Genomic DNA, 20,988 nt, shown 5'->3' on the forward strand with positions numbered 1-20,988 from the left:
ACAACAATGAGATATCACTTCACTCCTGTGAGAATGTCATACATCAGAAAGGTAGCAGCAACAAATGCTGGAGAGGGTGTGGGGTCAAAGGAACCCTCCTTCACTGCTGGTGGGAATGTAAATTGGTCCAACCTCTGTGGAGAGCAGTCTGGAGAACTCTCAGAAGGCTAGAAATCGACCTACCCTATGATCCTGCAATTCCTCTCCTGGAGATATATCCTAAAGAACCCAACACAACCATCCAAAAAGATTTGTATATACCTATGTTCTTAGCAGCACAATTTGTAATAGCCAAAACCTGGAAGCAACTCAGGTATCCAACAACAGATGAGTAGCTGAGAAAGTTGTGGTATATATACACAATGGAATACTACTCAGGTATTGAAAATGGTGATTTCACCTTCTTCACCCCATCTTGGATGGAGCTTGAAGGAATCATGTTATGTGAGATAAGTCAGAAACAGAAGGATGAATATGGGATGATCTCACTCTCAGGCAGATGTTGAACAACAAGATCAGAAGAGAAAACACAAGTAGAACCTGAACTAAAGTTAGTGTATTGCACCAAAGTAAAAGACTGGGATGGATGGGGCGGGGAGGGCAGAGTACAGGTCCTGGAAAAAGATGACAGAGGACCTAGTGGGGGTTGTATTGTTATATGGAAAACTGAGAAATGTTATGCATGTACAAACTATTCTATTTACTGTTAAATGTAAAAACATTAATCCCCCAGTAAAGAAATATAAAATAAAATAAGAGGGTCAGGCGTGAAACTGGACCTGGGTAAGGATTCCAGTTCGAGTCCCCGGCTCCCTACCTGCAGGAGGTCGCTTCACATGTGGTGAAGCAGGTCTGCAGGCATCTATCTTTCTCTCCCCCTCTGTCTTCCCCTCCTCTCTCCATTTCTCTCTGTCCTATTTGGCAGCAACAACATCAATAACAACAATAATAATATAACCATAGCAATGATTAAAACAACAAGGGCAACAAAAAAGGGAAATAAATAAAATATTTTTAAAAGAAATATAAAATTTTAAAAATTATGTATCTAAAATGGATATATTATGCAAATGACTTTCATACCTGAGGCTCAAAGGTCCCAGGTTAAATCCCCAGCACCATCATAAACCAGAGCTGAGCAGTACTCTGGAAAAAATAATTATAAATATAATAAAAATGGGGGGCTGGACTTGTAAATCAGGGTTACCTCAAAAACAGCAATGATTAATAAAGTAAAATAAATAGCTAAATGATTTTTTAAATGATTTTCTTTTTATAATTTTTGTATTACCTTTATTTATTTATTGGATAGAAACAGCCAGAAATTGGGAGGGAAGGGGGGAATTGAAAGGAAGAGAGAGACAGAGAGACACCTGCAGCACTGCTTTACCACTCGCAAAGCTTTCCCCCTGCAGGTGGGGACCAGGGACTCAAACCTGGGTCCTTGCACATTGTAACGTGCGCTCAACCAGGTGCTCCACTACCTGACCTGATTTATTTTTTATTTTATTTATTTTTTTTACCAGAGCATTGCTCGGCTCTCGCTTATGGTGGTGCAGGGCATGAACCTGGGACCTGGGAGCCTCAGGCATGAGAGTCTTTTTGCATAACCACTATGCTGTCTCCCCCACCAGCTAAATGATATTGTTAACATAAGGAAAATCCTGAACAGGGAGTCAGTACCCTTTGGTACTACACACCATTTAACATTGGTCAGTGAAAACTAGGGACCCTCTGTGCTTATGTAATTTTTTTTTAAAGATTTTATTTATGGGAGTCAGGAGGTAGCACAGCAGGTTAAGCGCATGTGGCAGAAAGCACAAGGACCACTATAGGGATCCCGGTTCGAATCCCCGGATTCCCACCTGCAGCAGTGTTGCTTCACAGGCAGTGAAGCAGGTCAGCAGGTGTCTTATCTTTCTCTCTCTCTCTCTGTCTTCCCCTCCACTCTTCATTTCTCTCTGTCCTATCCAACAATGACAACATCAATTACAACAACAATAATAACTACAACAATAATAAAAAAGGGCAACAAAAGGGAAAAAAATAAAAGATTTTATTTATTGAGGGCCAGGCGGTAGCAGACCAGGTTAAGCGCACAGAGTGCAAAGCACAAGGACAAGCATAAGGATCTCGGTTTGAGCCCCCGGCTCCCCACCTGCAGGGGATTCACTTCACAAGTGATGGAGCAGGTCTGCAGGTGTCTTTCTCTCCTCCTCTCTGTGTTCCCCTCCTCTCTTGATTTCTCTCTGCCCTATCCAACAACAGCAATAGAGAAAGGATGCTGCCAGGAGTAATGGAATTGTAGTGCAGGAACTGAGCCCCAGTGATAAACCTGGAAGCAGTATATATTATTGAGAGAGATAGGGAGACAGAATGAAAGAGAACTAGAGCATCATTCTAATACATGTGCTATTAGAGACTGAACTCGGGCCTTCATGATAGAAAGTCCACTGCTTTATCTTGTGCCACCTCCCAGATTATCCATGCATACTTAAGATGATAACCTCTGATGAATAGTCATCAGTAAATGACAATCACTGGGCATAAGTACTTATAGTAGTAATAGTGTAATAGACCTTGTGATTTTTCTATAAGGAATAGTTTTACTACCAGGACTGTTCCAATGTGAGGCATAGGTTGTATTAGACAGATGCCAGGAAGGGAAGTATACAGTTTCAAATTTGTTACCTCCTCCTTCAGCTTCCTCATTCCCCTGAAGGTCCTAATAAGCCTAACCTTACTGACCAAGGACATACATGTCAACCTGGAGCCTGAGCCAGAACCAGTACCATCTTGAGACTCTGACATTGCCCTTCAAGTATCTTCCCTCTGGGCTTGGAGAAATAAACCTGTTCTCCTGTCACCAGCCCTTTTCCACTCAGAAAGGCAAGAGCTTTCCTTAGTCAAGGGTCTCCCAACTAATAAATATACTCCAAGAACTGGGGATATAGAGCAGTAGTAGTATACAGGATTGGCATGCTAGTGTTGGAGAGTGGGGGCCACTGTCCTGGAAAGTCCACGCCATTGTTTCCATGAGGTCCAAGCGGGTTGACCCCCAACTCTCCCTTCAGGGCAAGGTTCCTGGGTCTGAGGGTTGGACCCCCGGACATAGATGCCTTTCTACACATGCCACCTTCCCCCTTTTCCTTCTTTATTTTTTTAAAATTTATTTTCCCTTTTGTTGACCTTGTTGTTTTATTGTTGTTGTAGTTGTTGTTGTTAGTGATATTGTCATTGTTGGATAGGACAGAGAGAAATAGAGGACGGGAAGACAGAGGGGGAGAGAATGACAGACACCTGCAGACCTGCTTCACCGCCTGTGAAGTGACTTCCCTGCAGGTGGGGAGCCAGGGGCTCAAATCGGGATCTTTACGCAGGTCCTTGCACTTGGCATCACCTGTGTTTAACCAGCTGCGCTACCGCCCAACTCCCCCCTTTTCCTTCTTTAATTAAAATCCATGTATTACTATATGCGGTTAACCTTAAAACTGCCAGCAAACATCCTGATTGCTCAGCTGCCTCCCTTTTTCCCCCCGGCTGCCCTAAAGTACATGCAGTCTACCTCCAGAAAAATGTACATTGTAAAGCTTGTGACCAAACCTTGTATGGTAACATTTTACTTGTAATCAAACAGTCTGTTAGTCAAAATGTGACTATGCATTGTGTTGCTCTATGTTTGGGTTAATGGTTACCCCAACCTTCCCTCCACCCCGAGTTATGGATATATTTACCTGCTTTTTCTTTCAATAAATGAGTTGTCCCACTGAGGCTTTCCCAGAGCTAACTTCCCTGTCTCTCTGCGTACTTTGCCCTCGACATGCACAGCTACCCCAGGTCTCCCAGAAGGCCGCTTTGACCCTTGCCTCAGCTGGCCAGGGGGGAGGGGGACCTAGAGCGAACCGGCATGCTAGAGGTCCCAGGTTTAATCCCTAGCAGTACCAATAGTCAGGGCTGAGCAGTGTTCTGGGGGAAAAAAACTGATCATAAATCAAAATTACTGTTTCTTTAATCCATTAGAAGCCAAAACAGAGGGTTCAGGTTCTGGAACATGATGGCAAAGGAGGACCTAGTGGGGAATGAATTGTTATGTGGAAAACTGAGAAATGTTACACATGTAAAAACTATTATATTTTACTGTCAACTGTTAACCATTAGTCCTCCAATAAAGAAACAGCAGGGGGGGGAGGTGGTGGTGCACCTGGTTGAGCGCACATGTTACAGTGCACGAAGACTTGGGTTCAAGCCCCCAGTCCTCACCTGCAGGGAGGAAACTTCATGAGGGGTGAAGCACTCAGGGCTGCAGGTGTCTCTATCTCCCTTTCCCCTCTCAATTTCTCTCTGTCTCTATCCAATGAAAAATTTTTTTTAAAAAAGGGGGTTGGGGATAGATAGCATAATGGTTATGCAAACAGATTTGATGCCTGAGACTCCAAAGTCCCAGGTTCAATCCCCCATACCACCATAAGCCAGAGTTGAACAGTATTCTGGTAACAAAAAAAAAAAAAGGAAAGGAAGGAAGGAAGAAAACCAAATATTTGCTGCTGCATTTATACATATTTAGATACTTAAGTTAAATGAAAAGTGATACTAATTATGGATCAAAGAGCTTGTGGTGAGGGCTTCACTATTTCTTTTTTTTTTTTAGATGTTATTTATTTATTCATGAAAAAGGAGAGAGAGAAAGAACCAGCCATCACTGTGGTACATGTGCTATTGGGGATTGAACTCAAGACCTCATGCTTGAAAGTCCAATGCTTTGTCCACTGTACCATCTCAAAGACCACTAATTTTTTAAACTTTTTTTTCCTTCTACTTTATTATTATTTTTAATTTCTTTATTGGGAAATTAATGTTTTATATTCAACAGTAAATATAATAGTTTGTACATGAATAACATTTCCCAGTTTTCCATATAACAATACAACCCCCCACTAGGTCCTCTGTTTAACTTTTTTTTTAATTTATTTATTTATGAGAAAGATAGGAGGAGAGAGAAAGAACCAGACATCACTCTGGCACATGTGCTGCCAGGGATCGAACTCGGGACCTCAAGCTTGAGAGTCCAAAGCTTTATCACTGCGCCACCTCCCGGACCACTAACTTTTTAAAAAATATTAATGTGAAGTGACTCCCCTGCAGGTGGGGAGCCGGGGGCTTGAACCAAGATCCTTACACAGGTCTTTGTGCTTTGCACCACCTGCTCTTAACCTGCTGCACTACCACCCGACTCCCTTAACTTTTTTTTTAACCAGAGCACTGGTCAGCTCTAGTTTATGGTGGTACAGAGGATTGAACCTGAGACTTTGAAGCCTCAGGTATGACAGTCTTTTTGCATAACCATTATGTTATCTACCTCACCCTTCACCAATTCTTCAAAGATGTATGTATATATTAGTAGAGGGAGAGAGAATCAATCAGGGCATCACTCTGGCACATGCAGTGCCAAGGATAGAACTTCATGCTTGAGAGTCTGACATTATATCTACACATCCCAGGCAGCCACTGCTTTTTAAGATAGAGAGAGGGAAAGACACCATAGCACTGAAACTCACAATAAAGCAGCAAAGGCTGGCAAATCAAAAACACCATCCAGGTGTGTTACTTTGTCAACTCTCAAATAGAAATTTTATTTATTTATTTATTTATTCCCTTTTGTTGCCCTTGTTATTTTATTGTTGTAGTTATTCTTGTCATTGTTGTTGGATAGGATAGAGAGAAATGGAGAGAGGAGGGGAAGACAGGGAGGAGGAAAAGGTAGACATCTGCAGACCTGCTTCACCGCCTGTCAAGGGACTCCCCTGCAGGTGGGGAGCCAGGGGCTTGAACCGGGATCCTTAAACCGGTCCGTGCACTACGCACCACTTGCGCTTAACCCGCTGCGCTACCGCAAGACTCCCCAAATAGAAATTTAATTAAGGGAGTTGGGCAGTAAGGCAGCAGGTTAAGCGCATGTGGCGCAAAGTGCAAGGACTGGCGGAAAGATGCAGGTTCGAGCCCCCAGCTCCCCACCTGCTGCACAGGCGGTGAAGCAGGTCTGCAGGTGTCTTGTCTTTCTCTCCCACTCTCTGTCTTCCCCTCCTCTCTCCATTTCTCTCTGTCCTATCTAACAACGACGGCATCAATAACAACAACAATAATAACTACAATAAAACAACAAGGGCAACAAAAGGGAAAATAAATATTATTTTTTAAAAAAAAAAACTCTTTAAAAAGAGAAATTTAATTAAATTTATTTATTTTATCAGACTACTTCTCAGTTCTGACTTATGGTAATACTGGGGAATGGTAATGCTGGGGATTGAATTTGGGCATGAGTCTTAGGCATGAAAGTCTTTAAATTTATTTTATTTCTGATAAGAGTGTCATGAGAGAGAAACCAGAGCATCACTTCTGGGAATTGAACCAGCAGTTTCTCCCATGCATGTATAATGACCAGTTGAACTATTGATACAGTCTCTAGTCACTATAGCTATATGGACTAAGGTCATTAGGGCAGATGTACATTCTGACCACCCTTCCTTTCCAAGGGTGTACTACCCACCCCCCCCCAGAAGCATCTTTTGTAAATCATCTTTATTTATATATTGGATAGAGACAGAAATCAAGAGGGAAAGGGGAGATAGAGAAGAAGAGAGACAGAGACACCTGTAGCACTGCTTCACCACTCTCAAAGCAAAAGCTTTCCATCTAGATAGGGACCAGTGGCTTGAACCAGGGCCCTTGTCACTCAACCAGGTGTGCTATCACTCAGCCATTCCTTTTATTTTATTTTATTTTTTTTACCAGAGCACAGCTAGGCTCTGGCTTATGGTGGTGCAGGGGATTGAAACTGGGACTTGATGGAGCCTCAGGCATGAGAATCTGTTTGCATAACCATTATGCTATTTACCCCCACCCAGCCATTCCTTTATTTTTATTTCATTGGATAGAGACAGAGAAATCAAGAAGGAAAGGGGAAATGCAGGGAAAGAAAAACACTGGTGGCACTGTTTCATCACTTGTGAAATTTCCTCCCTGCAGTTAGGGGATGTAGGCTTTAACTACCCTTTAATTAAACTTTCTGTAGCTTGAGAGGTAACAGAGCAATGCACTGGATTTACAAGTATGAGGTCTTAAGTTCAACCCCCAGCACGACATAATACCAGAATGATGTTCTCTCTCATTAATAAATAAAATTTAGTATTAAAGGAAACCCATAGGACTTTGCATAAAACAAATTAATTAATAAGTAAAAACAAACTTTGCTGAGGTAGTATGGGAGGTGGCACAGTGGATAGATAAAACACTGGGCTCTCAAGCATGAGGTCCTGAGTTCAATCCCTGGTAGCACATATACCAAAGTGATGTCTAGCTCTTTCTCTCTTCCTATATTTCTCATGAATAAATAAATAAAATATTGGGGGCCAGGCAGTGGCACATCGGGTTTAAGCACACATAGTACAAAGCACAATGACCTGCGCAAGGATACCCATTCAAGCCCCTGGCTCCCCACCTGAAGGGGGGTAGCTTCACAAATAGTGAAGCAGGTCTGCAAGTGTCTCTCTCTCTCCCTATCTTCCCCTCCCCTCTCAATTTTTCTCTGTCATACCCCCAAAACAGGAAAAAAAATAGCCACAGGAGTAGTGGATTTGTAGTGCCAGCACCTAGCCCCAGCAATAATCCTAGAGGCAAAATAAGTAAATAAAAATTTAAAAGGGGGGGCGGTAGCACAGCGGGTTAAGCGCACATGGGGTAATGAGCAAGGACCTGCATAAGGATCCCTGGTGCAAGACCCCAGCTCGCCATCTGGGAGGGGGGTCGCTTCAGAAGCGGTGAAGCAGATATGCAGGTGTCTATCTTTCTCTCCCCCCTCGTCTTCCCTTCCTCTCTCTATTTCTCTCTGTCCTATCCAACAACGACAGCAATGATGACAACAATAATAACAACAACGACGATAAATAACAAGGGCAACAAAAGGGGAAAGAAATATGGGAGTCGGGAGGTAGCAGCAGGTTAAGCGCACGTGGCACAAAGGTTAAGCACATGTGGTGCAAAGCACAATGGCCTTTGTAAGAATCCAAGTTTGAGCCCCGGCTCCCCACCTGCAGCAGGAGTCACTTCACAGTGGTGAAGCAGGTCTCTGATGTCTATTTTTCTCTACCCCTCTCGTCTTTCCCTCCTCTCTCCATGTCTCTCTGTCCTATCCAACAACAACAATAATTACAACAATAAAAAACAAGGGCAACAAAAGGAAATTAAAAAAAAAATTTTTAAAGAAAGAAAGAAATAGCCTCTAGGAGCAGTGGATTCATAGTGCAGTCACAGAATCCCAGTGATGACCCTAGATAAAAAAAAAAAAAAAAAAGATAATCTGGGGGCTGGACGGTAGAGCAGGTTAAGTTCACATGGCGCAAAGACCTGCACCAGGACCAGCGCAAGGATCCTGTTAGAGTTTCCGGCTTCCCACATGCAGGGGGGTCACTTCACAAGTAGTGAAGCAGGTCTGCAGGTGTCTCTCTTTCTCTCCTCCTCTCTGTCTTCCCCTTCTCTCTCAATTTCTCTCTGTCCTATTCAACAACAATAGCTATAATAACAATAACAACTACAAGGGCAACAAAATGGGAAAAAATGGCCTCCAAGAGCAGTGGATTCATAGTACAGGTACCGAGCCCCAGCAATAATCCTGGAGGCAAAAAAGAAAAAAAAAAAAAAAGGATAGTCTTTCTACTCTATGTACACTAATTTTCCTTACTCTAAATCACGCCAATATTCTTTTTTCCATTCATTAACAACATGTTTTCTATTCCTCATGGAAAGAAAAGGGTCTTTAGATGCTATGTGTAATGTTAGAAATCAAGGTTTTAGTTTTTTTTTTTATTAATAGAAATTATATTTATAGAATCTAGTAAGACGGGGGGAGGGTAGATAGCATAATGGTTGTGCAAACAGACTCTCATGCCTGAGGCTCCAAAGTCCCAGGTTCAGTCCCCCGAACCACCATAAGCCAAAGCTGAAAAGTGCTCTGGTTAAAAAAAAAAAAAAAAAAAAGAATCTAGTAAGACAAATATTTATTACAGCTCTGTTGCTGTGACATTTGAGCATGTGTACTCTTAACACCTAATTTGTTTAGTCCAGAGTCACATAACCTTACTACTAGTGCAAGAGTCCAGGGCAATTTCTCTATAAAATAAACTTAGAATATCTGATTTAATACTGGAAAATAGTGATTTAAATTTAAAAAACTGGAAAAAAGTAATTGTGGATTATTTAAAGACATGCTATCTCATCAGACTTTATGAAAATTTCCCCAACAGAATAAAAGTAGTATGAGAGCATGTATCAGCATTGGATCGACCTTCCCGTGGTGCATCTCGTGAGTACCCATTCATTGGGGAAACTGACGATCGTTCCTAGCCAACTGAATCCACATGGATCCCAGTCACTTTCAAAGCCAGCAACAAGCAGCTCCTGACAGCTTTCAAGCTGTTGGTCCTGCTCAAGTCCTCCAACTTAATGTTGAGGGGCTGTCCTTTGACAAACGCGTTCTTATTGGTCAATTGGCGATACAGCATCAGGCAGATGTTATCTGCCTACAAGAAACACATAGCAGTGGATGAAGCTGCTCGATTCACCATCAGTGGATTCGATTTAATATGCTATAATCTCCATCCTAAACACGGCCAAGCCATCTACGCCAAATCGTGTCTTGCAGACGTTTACCATACGGCCTCTTCGACCTTCTAAGACTCCATTACTATTGGAACTATTCAGCTCGTCAACGGATATAAGCCTCCCAGTGCCTCATAGGATAATGAGGTCCTGCCTAGCCCGAATCACCCAGCCGTTTACGTTGGAGACTTTAATAGTCATCACCAAGACTGGGGATATTCCTCCACTAGTGCTGACGGCTCCATCTTAGCCGACTGGGCTTCAGCAAATGACCTCTCCCTATTATACGATCCCACACAGCCAGGCTCTTTTCACAGTGCTAGTTGGAATAAAGACTCGTCACCCGACCTGTGCTGGATTAGCACAGTCAACGGCCAAGCCTTTCCCGCTACGAGACAAGTTCTCAAGATCTTCCCGCAGTCATCACCGCCCAGCTATCATCCACATTGGTCTCCAGCTCCCACTGATTCTGTGCTCGGAGAAACTAAGATGGAACTTTCGGAAAGCAAATTGGCGTCTGTTCAGTGATCTTACCAACAAATCTATTCCTGCAATTCCAATTAACTCTATCCCCTCTGAAGATTCCTACAGGCGCTTCCGCCAAGCCATCTTCAAAGCAGCTTCCCAAGCCATTCCTCGTGAGAGACGTGCTAACTATACGCCTTGTCTTGATGCTGAATGCGAGCAACTACTAAAGCAATATGATGAGTCGGGCGACCCAGATGTGGCTGACCATCTCATTGCCTCCCTGGATGCAGCACGCCAAGCCTGCTGGCAACAACTCACGGAAAGTCACCCACTCAAGTAGGAAGGCTTGGAAGCTTCTTCACAGACTGGGTGCCGGTAGCAAACCCCCTCAGTCTCCCATCCTCCCGTATCTCCAAACTCAGTGGCCAGTCACCTAACTCAAGTTGGACGTGCTAAGATCGACCCAGTCTGGAAAAGAGAAATTTCCCATGAGTGGTCATCCCACTTCCGTTTATCTTGTCCATCTCCAAAACTCTCTCCCTTTACACTGTCTGAACTGGAAGACGCTTTGAAGAGGGTTAAACCGGGAACAGCTGCTGGCTATGATAACATCACCCCAGAACTCATTCTTAACCTGGGTCCCGCGGCAAAGAAGTGGCTCGCTGCATTCCTGTCCCACATCTTGGAATCTGAGTCTATGCCCAAAGTTTGGCGTCGTGCAAAGATTATAGTGGTCTTGAAACCAAAGACCCAACACTGGCCGCCAGCTATAGACCAATTTCTCTCCTCTCCGTGTGTTACAAACTCCTTGAGAGGCTGCTTCTGTCACGTATTTTTCATCTTACAGAGAAATTCCTATCACCCGCCCAAGCTGGTTTCCGCCCAGGAAGATTACCTGCGAACAAGCCCTGGCCCTCTCAACTTACATTGAAAATGGATTCCAGAAGAATTTAAAGACGGGTGCTGTCTTTGTTGATCTCACAGCAGCCTATGACACGGTCTGGCACCGTGGTCTCCTAGTCAAGATCTCAAGATGCCTGCCTCCATGGGTGGCCAACACTATATTGTTTCTTCTCCAAAACAGAAGATTCCGGGTGCATCTGGGTGACAAGTCTAGCAGATGGAGACTTGTCTCAAGTGGCCTCCCCCTGGGCTCTGTTCTGGCTCCTACACTATTTAATATTTTCAGCTATTATGGCCTGGAGAATGCTTTCTTCCTCTCCTTCTCTTTCTTCCTCTGGTAAGCCAATAATGCATATATTGTTTCTTTTGAAGTCATCCCATAGGACTCTGTTGTTGTTTTCAGCATCTCTTAATCTCTTTTTGAGATCTCTTACTTCTTTTTTAGTTGTCTCTAATTCATCCTCAATCTTGCTAATTCTGTCTTCAGCCTCATTGATTCTATTCTCTCTGCCCTCTACTGCTTTCTGGAGTTCATCTATTTTGTTGCCCTGCTCTGATACTGTTTTAGCTTGTTCAGCTAGTTGCCTTCTTAGCTCAGCGATTTCAGCTTTCAGCTCTCTAATAACCATGAGATTATTAGAATTTTCTTCCATATTCTCATTTGTTGTTACTGCATTTCTGATTACAATTTTTTCAAATTCTTTACTCACTCCTGTTATTATTTCCTTAGCTAATGTTTGGATGTTGAACTCATTGTTTTGTGCTTCACCCTCTGGAGGACTTTTGCTGGACTCTTGTCCTGGTTCGAGTCTCCAATATTTTTTCTTGTTGTTTTAACCATTTTATATATTATGTTATGAGTTCCCTTTATCAGTACTTTTCAAATTATTGATCACTATTGCCTGGATTGACTTGTGTCTAAGTAATTTAATTAAAGGGTTTACCGTGGTGGAAGTTAACAGTTTTTTTTCAATCCCTGAGTTGAAGCTCAGTGAAGCCTCTTTTTTTTCTTCCCTGTAGGCTATGGATGCCTGAGGGCTTTTAAACTATCAATAGGCTTCTTAGCTTAATCACTGACTCCTAACCAAGAGTAAAGCAGGGTGTGACAGAGATAATCCAGTGGTTATGCAAAGAGACTTTCACAGCCCCTCAGCTATGCCAAGGAGGTATAGGTCTTCTCCTGAGTTTCCCGGTTAGATCTCTGTCCCCTGGTGTCCCTTCCTGTTGCTGCTCCAGATTCTGAGGGTAGTAGCAATGGAGACTCAGAGTTGCACTTAGTGAGTCTCTGGGGAGTCCTTTCCTCCCTTCAGCTGTCCCCTTGTTGTGAAGCAGACTGGAGGTGGTGTCTCCACTGATAAACTGTTGAACTGTTAGCAGTCACTTAATCTCTCCTTAGGCCCCTCTCTCCTCTCTGTCACCAGCCACGCGTGTTTGTACTCACGGGTGATTTTCTGGGTTCCTGTGGTCATTCTAGTCCTGTCTTGTTTCGGTCTGGGTGGTCTCTTTTGGTATTCCTAGTAGATCTGGGAGAGGAGAGGAGAAGAACACACTATTTAATATTTACATCAATGACCTCCCAGAAACTTCTTCAAGGAAGTTCATCTACGCCGATGACATCTGCTGTGCAACTCAGGCATCCAAGTTCGACATCCTTGAGGAAACACTCACGAAAGACATGTCTCTGATATCTGATTACTGTAAAAAATGGCGACTAATCCCTAGCACTGTAAAAACAGTATCATCTGTTTTCCATCTACACCATGCCTCGGCCTCGCGTGAGCTTAATGTGCAGCTTGGCAATATGAGAATCCGGCATGAAGCCCAGCCAGTCTATCTTGGCGTTACTCTCGATCGCACTTTGTCATTTCACGAACATCTCATAAAAACTGCAGCAAAGGTGGGCGCGAGGAATAACATCATTGCAAGACTGGCAGCTCCTCATGGGGCGCAAGCACTTCCACACTACGATCATCATCTCTGGCATTATGCTATTCCACTGCAGAATACTGTGCCCCAGTATGGTTCTGTAGCCCCCATGTCCACTTGGTCGATTCCAAATTATATTCCTCCATGAGGATAATTTCTGGAACCATCCGTTCCACCCCGGTTCCATGGCTGCCAGTTCTTAGCAACATCGCCCCACCAGATATTCGTCGGGATGCGGCATCATCTAAGTTCATTTCCCACGTCTATGCTCGACCGGACCTGCCAATATTCATGGATATCTTCGCCCACCCTGTCCAACGCTTGACGTCTCGTCACCCAATCTGGTCCCCTATGCCTACACTGAACTTCTCTGTTCCAGTCTCTTGGAAACAGAGCTGGCAGTCAGCTGAGGTAAAGAACAAACACCTCATCACAGACCCCTGCAAGCGTCAACCCGGCTTTGACCTAGCACGTTATGATTGGGCCCTCCTCAATCGCTATCGAACAGGCCATGGCCGGTGGGCCGCTATGTTCCATCGCTGGGGAGCCAGAGACAACCTGAACTGCCCCTGCGGCTCCAGACAGACTATGACCCACATAGTCAATGACTGCCACCTCTCCAGATTCAAAGGAGGTCTCGAAACTTTACATTAGGCTCAACCTGATGCTGTTGACTGGCTATGGAAGAAGGGCAAACGCTAGAAGAAGCAGTATATGAACAATTGCACTTTATTAAACCTCCCTTTATCTCTTTCAGACCCCTCAATAAGCCCCTAAAGGAGAGATTATTATTTTCATTTGACAGGAAAGAAAATAGTACTAAAGATTGCTGTAGGCTGGAGGGTAGATAGCATAATGATTATAAAAGTGACTCTCATGCCTGAGGCTCCAAAGCCCCAGGTTCAGTCTCCTGCACCACCATAAACCAGACCTGAACAGTGCTCTGGTTAAAAAAAAAAAAAAAATTGCTCAGTGAAGTCCCCATACACACACACACACACACACACACACACACACACACACACCTTACTTGGCATGTGATTAACTGACCCTTGCTTCTCTGCAATTTAATTGTCAGGCTCAGGTTCCTCTCCAGAATAATAATAGTTGCCCATATATCTAATCCAAAAATCAATAAAGAATGGCTTCTGGGGTCCCCGAAATAGAATAGAGTATGCACCTTTATTATACTTGAGGACCCAGGTTAGTGTCCTCAGCCACCACATGGGAGCACCATGCAAAGGGCAAGCTTCATCATCAGTGTAGTAGTGCTATGATGTTTCTCCTCTTTCAGCCTCTTTCTGGAAAAAAAAACATGCTGAGAATGGTTGAGTCAGGCAGACACAAAACCCCAGCAAAGTCCTAGCTGAAAAGAAAAAAAGAAAGAAAGCGGGTCAAGAAGACAGCATAATGGTTATATCAGAAGACTTTAATACCTGAAGCCTTGAAGTCTCCGGTTCAATCTTCTGCACCACCATAAGCCAGAGCTAAGCAGAGCTTAGAAAAGACAAGACAAGGCAAGGCAAGATAAAATAACTTTCCTGGGTATTGTTTCTGCGTAGTCCAAGGACTAAGAATAATTTTTCTGTGGTCCGGGAGGTGGCGCAGTGGATAAAGCATCAGACTTTCAAGCATGAGGTCCTGAGTTCAGTCCCCAGCAGCACATGTACCAGAGTGATGTCTGGCTCTTTCTCTCTCCTCCTATTTTTCTCATTAATAAATAATAAATAAAATATTTTTTTAAAAAGGATAATTTTTCTTTCTTTTAGGACTAAAAATGATTTTTAACATTTTTAAAAAATATTTATTCCCTTTTGTTGCTATTGTTGTAGTTATTATTGTTATTGATGTTATCATTGTTGGATAGGACAGAGAGAAATGGAGAGAGGAAGGGAAGACAGAGAGGGGGAGAGAAAGATAGACACCTGTAGACCTGCTTTACCACCTGTGAAGTAACACCTCTGCAGGTGGGGAGCCGGGGGCTCAAACCAGGATCCTTAGCCAGTCCTCGTGCTTTGCACCACGTGCGCTTAACCCAAGGCACTACCACCTAACTCCCAAATTTTTAACATTTTTAAAAATAGTTGGGAAAAAATCGAAAGGAGAATAACATCTCATGATATATGTATATCATGATATTTACATTTCAGTGTCTATCAAGTTCTGGTGCAAGACAGTCACACTCAGAACTCTAGGACTGTTCTCTTGCTACCATGGCAAAACTTGAGCCTGAAATTTTGACTTTAGGCTGTGGAGATAGCATAGTGGTTATACAAAAAAAAAAAAAGCTGTTCATCCTCGAGGCTCTGAGATTAAATTCCTAGATCCATCATAAGCCAGAGCTGAGCAGTGCTCTAGTAAAAATAATTAATAATAACAATAGTGAAAAAATTAGTAAGAAGCCAAGTGCTGGTGCATCTGGTAGAGTGTACATGTTACAATGTGCAAGGACCCAGGCTCAAGCTCCTGGTCTCCATCTCCAAGAGAGGAGCTTTGCAAGTGTTAAATCAGTGCTATAGGCATCTCCTTTTATACCTATAGCTCTATATCCCCCTTCTTTCTCGATTTCTCTCTGTCTCTATCCAAAATAAAGGATAGGGGTAGACAGCATACTGATTATGTAAAGAGAATCTCATGCCTGAGGCTCTGAAGTCCCAGGTTCAATCCCATGCACCATCATAAACCAGAGCTGAGTAGTGCTCTGGTTAAAAAAAAAAAAAGTCCAAATCAGGGAGTCGGGCGGTAGCGCAGGGATGTTAAGCACAGGTGGCTCAAAGCGTAAGGACTGGCGCCCCCGGGCTCCCCATCTGCAGGGGAATTGTTTCACAGGCGGTGAAGCAGGTCTGCAGGTGTCTATTTTTCTCTCCCCCTCTGAAGGGAGAGAAAAGGGAAAATAAAAAATAAATAAATAAATAAATAAAAAGATCTTTCCACCTGTTTTTGTTTTTGGTAGAACTTTGCTCAACTCTGGCTTATAATGAAGGGAAGGGAATTGAATCTGGAACTTCTGGTATCAAAGTCTTTTTGCATAACCATTATGCTAACTCTCCACACCCTCCACCTGTTTTCAGCCCAGTTTCACTCATACTACTTCCAAACTACCTCCTTGATGACTTTGCTAACCACAGATGTTTGCTTCACTTTCAGTAGCTCATAATTACAATTATTCATCTATACTTGTCCTAGTTCTAATTGCTGATTTAGTTACTCATTTATACTTGTTAGTAATACTAAATAGTGTCATAGGATCTATGAATTTCATCTTTGCACCCCTAATTCCTAGCATAGACAACTCTTAACCACTTGTTGAGTAAGTTAGATTGCTCAGTGATAGAGGGTGATAGAATGCAGGACTTCTATGCATGAAGTCCCTGAGTTTCACTCCTAACAACGTATGTGTTCTACCATTCTCCTGCTAAACTAAATGAAAAGATTATAACTTCCAGTGGAAAAAGCTGTCTTGGAGCTAGTCTATTATTCTCAGCTAAGTCTTAGTTTTGTTAACATTTATCCTAGAACATCATGATACTGTTGATATTCTCTGTTTTTGTTTTTTGGGTTTTTTTGGCCTCCTGGGTTATTGCTGGGGCTCCGTGTCTGCACTACAAACACACTGCTCCTGGAGGCCATTTTTCCATTTTATTGGGTAAGACAGAGAGAAGTTGAGAGAGGAGGGGAAGATAGAGAGGGAGAAAGGCAGACACCTGCAGACCTGCTTCACTGCTTGTGTAGTGACCCTTCAGCAGGTGGGAAACCAGGGGCTCGAACTGGGATCTTTGAGCTTAACCGGTGTGCTACTGCCCATCCCCCTGATATTCTCTTTAGAGCAAAAAATATTTCAAAGACTATCAGATGGAACAAAACAAAGGGGAAAAATAGGGGACTATAACTTGCATAGAGGGTATCCCTTAACTGATTGAATATGTAAGAGGCCTTTTGTGACCAACCCTGTAAAGAGAAGGCTAGCAAGCTTTTTATGGCCAAGCGAAAGGGTTATAAAGTCAACTTTAATGTTACTTATTTACCATTAATTAAAATTATGTATTGATTTGGATTTTTAAATTTATTTTATTTATTTATTCCTTTTTGTTGCCCTTGATGTTTCATTGTTGTAGTTATTATTGTTGTTGTTATTGATGTCGTTGTTGGATGGACAGACAGAAATGGAAAAAGGTCTGGTTTATGTTTGAGGCCCTCCTTTCCTTTTCTTTTCCTTTTTTTTTTTTTTTTTTTAAACCAGAGACTGTTCAACTCTAGTTTATGGCGGTGCAGGAGATTAAACCTAGAGACTTTGGAGTCTCAGGTTTAAGAGTCTCTTAAGAGTCAGTCATGCTATTTACCCCTACTCCCTATCTCCTCTTTTTTTTTTTTTTTTTACCAGAGCACTACTCAGCTCTGGTTTATGGAGGTAAAGGGGACTGAAGCTGAGACTTTAGAGCCTCAGGCATGAAGGCCTCCTTGCTTAACCATTATGCTATCTACCCCTGCCCCCACTCCCTATCTATCTCTCCCTTCCCTCTCAATTTCTGGCTGTCCTTATCCAAGAAATAAAGATAATAAAGAAACTGAAAACTTTTTTAAAAATTAAAAAAGGAAAAAGAAAGCCACACAGTGGATTTGCAGGGCCAGCAACAAGCCCCAAAGACAACCCTGGTGGCAATAAAACAAAAGAAAAACAACAGTGGGGGGGGGAGATAGTATAATGATTATGCAAGAGACTCTTATGCCTGAGGCTCCAAAGTCCCAGGTTCAAACCCCTGCACCACCATAAGTCAAAGCAAATCTGTTCTTGAAATGACAAAATCCATAGGCAAAAGAATGAGAAAACCACTGCTGGTGGACTCCCACCTCCACATTCCAGTACCCTGAGTGACAGACACTGATTGAAGCCAACCTGCTCTCTCACCTTTATTGTCAGCACCTTGATAGACTCTAACTAATCAGCTTGTGCTGTGCCCGGCTTGAAAACATATAAAGGCTGGATGCTGAGGTACAAGATTGTTCAGGTCTGGCAGGAATCAACCTGTAATCCATTAAAATCAAATAAACTTAACTTGGGCCGGGTGGTGGTACACCTGGTTGACTGCACATGTTACAATGCTCAAGGGCCGAGGTTTGAACCCCAGGCCCCACCTGCAGGGGAAAACTTCACAGAGTGGTGAAGCAGGTCTGCAGGTGTCTCTTTCTCTCTTGACATCTCCCCCTTCCCTCTCTATTTTTGACCGTCTCTATCCAATAAATAAAGATGATAAAAAGTAAAGATAAAATAATAATGAAAAGAAAATTAAAACAAATAATACCCCCCTGTCCTCCAAATGGCCTTGGTTTCATTCTTTAGTTACTTTTGAGCTATAACGCTGGAGAGCATTATTACGGAATTTTTCATAACACTGCAGTAAAAATAAAAGTGGGGGAGACAACTGCAGCACTGCTTCAACACTTGTAAAGCTTTCCCCCTATAGGTGGGGACTGGGGACTTGAACCTGGGTTCTTGCACATTGTAACGTGTGTACTCAACCAGGTGTGCCACTCCCAGCCCCCCTATCTCCCTCCTTTTTTTTTTTTTAATTGGATATGGCAGAGAGGAATTGAGAAGGGAGGGGAAATAGAGAAGGGGAGAGAAAGATATCTGTAGGGCATAGATAGCATAATACTTATACAAAAAGACTCCAAAGTCCCAGGTTCAATCTGTCACACCACCTTGAGCCAGAACTGATCAGTCAGTGCTCTGGTTAATAATAATAATAAATAACAAACAACAAAAAAGATACCTCCAGATCTACTTCACTGCTTGTGAAGCATCTCAGTTTACAGGCTGGGAGAAGGTGCTCAAACCCAGTTCCTTGCCCTTGGTAGTATGTGCACTTAGATGAGTATACCACCTCTTTTTTATTTATTTATTTTTTTTACTAGAGCACTGCTAAACTCTGGCTTATTGTGGTGTGGGGGACTGAACCTGGGACTTTGGAGCCTCAGGCATGAGAGTCTATTTGCATTATCATTATGCTATCTGCACCCCTCCCTCACTTTTTTTTTTTTTCCTAACCAGAGCATTGCTCAGCTCTGGTTTATGGTAGGGGAATGGAGGGAATGATGAAGGGTTGAATTTAGAGCTTTGGAGCCCAGGGGCCGGGTGGTGGTGCACCTGGTTGAACGTACATATTACAGTGAGCAAGGACCCAGTTTGGAGCTCCCACTCTCCACCTGCAGGAGGAAAGCTTCAGGAGTGGTGAAGAAGTGCTGCAGGTGTGTCTGTCCCCTTCCCTCTCAATTTCTGTTTGTCTCTATCCAATAAATAAAGATTAAAAAAAAAAACTTTATGGAGATTGGGCGGTGGGAATTGTGTGGAGTTGTACCCCTCCTACCCTATGGTTTTGTTAATTAATCCTTTCTTTAATAAAAAATTAAAAAAAAAAAACTTTAGAGCCTCAGGTAAGAGAGTCCCTTGCATAACTATTATGCTACCTACCCTGCCCTCCTTTTTTTAAAAAAAAAACTTTGTTTTTATGAGATAGAAAGATAGAGACTGAGACCATTATGCTATATCTTCCCACTCTTTTCACTATTCTTATAATTACAATAAATAAATAAATAAATAAATGGTGTCTCAAGAAGTGGCACAGTGGATAAAGCAATGGACTGTCAAGGTTGTAAATTTAATCCTGATATTGCATATGTCAGAATGATGACATGGTTCTCTGGACTCATATTTAAAATTTAATTTTTTTTTAATTTTAGGGGGCTGGGCGGTAGCGCAGTGGGTTAAGCGCACATGGCGCAAAGCGCAAGGACCGGATCCCAGTTGGAGCCCCCAGCTCCCCACCTGCATGGGGGTCGCTTCACAAGCGGTGAAGCAGGTCTGCAGGTGTCTTCCTCTCCTCTTTTCTGTCTTCCCCTCCTTTCTCGATTTCTCTGTCCCATCCAACAACAACAGCTATAACAACAATAACAACCACAACAAGGGCAACAAAATGGGAAAAATAGCCTGCAGGAGCAATGGATTCATAGTGCTAGCACCGAGCCCCAGTGATAACTCTGGAGGCAAAAATAAATAAAAAAAATAATAATTTAAGTAAAATATAGGAAATAAGATGTTTTTTTATATTTATTTTATTTATTTAGTCCCTTTTGTTGCCCTTGATGTTTCATTGTTGTTGTTATTGATGTCGCCGTTGTTGGATAGAACAGAGAGAAATGTAGAGAGGAAGGGAAGATAGAGAGGGGGGAGGAGAAAGACCGCCTGTGAAGCCACTCACCTTGCCAGGGTTCGAACCGGGATCCTTAAGCGGGTCCTTGCTCCTCTCATTGCGCATTGTGCCACGTCTGCTTAGCCAGCTGCGCTACTGCCCGACTTCTTTTTTTTTTTTTTTTTTTTAACCAGAGCACTGTTCAGCTCTAGTTTATGGTGGTGCAGGGGATTGAACCTGGGACTTTGGAACCTCAGGTGTGAGAAGAGTCTGTTTGCATAACCATTATGTAACCTCCACCCTAATGTTTCAAATAAATAAAACTTTAAAGATAAAAAGCAAGAACAAAATTAATATATATATATAATTTTTTTTTAATATAGGCAGAAAGTCAGAAAGAGTGAAAGAGACATCACCCAAGCTTCCTTCAATGCTCTGGGCGCAGGTTTAAATCTGGGTTCTGCCTATGGCAACAATGAAAGAGAGAGAAAAAAAATCTTTAAATGATTTGTTCTAAATTGGAGGTTATAAACTCAACAATGTGCACTTTTCTTTCAACTGCACTTATTTCAACGTGTGCTTATATTTGTTCTGTGATTATCTAGTGACGCTAGACTAGTTTCTAGTCTATTATCTAGTTTCTTTTTTTTTTTTTTAGGATTTTTTTTTTCCTTTTTTTTTACCAGATCACGGCTCAGCTCTGGCTTACTGTGGTGCTGGGGATTGAACCTGGGACTTCCAGAGCCTCAGGCACTAGTCTCTTTTGCATAATCATTGTGCTATCTTCCTCTCCCCCACATCCTCCCTTTTTTTTTTTTTTTTTTTTTTGAGATTTTATGTATTTATTTGTGAG

General features: G+C 42.6%; 1 long non-coding RNA gene across 2 annotated transcripts; it reads right to left on the minus strand.

The window, feature by feature from the left end:
* Positions 1–14,136: 14,136 nt before the first annotated feature.
* On the minus strand, positions 14,137–20,600 carry LOC132541231 (uncharacterized). Of its 2 annotated transcripts, none has more exons than XR_009552399.1 (3): positions 20,552–20,600; positions 17,855–17,971; positions 14,137–14,249 (listed from the first exon to the last, which is right to left on the minus strand). It is a non-coding gene; the product is annotated as an uncharacterized LOC132541231 (long non-coding RNA). The 2 variants fall into 2 exon arrangements; XR_009552398.1 differs by having other exon boundaries at positions 14,137–14,310.
* Positions 20,601–20,988: the final 388 nt, after the last annotated feature.

The sequence above is a fragment of the Erinaceus europaeus genome, chromosome 11 (genome assembly GCF_950295315.1).
Source record: "Erinaceus europaeus chromosome 11, mEriEur2.1, whole genome shotgun sequence".
NCBI lineage: Eukaryota > Metazoa > Chordata > Mammalia > Eulipotyphla > Erinaceidae > Erinaceus > Erinaceus europaeus.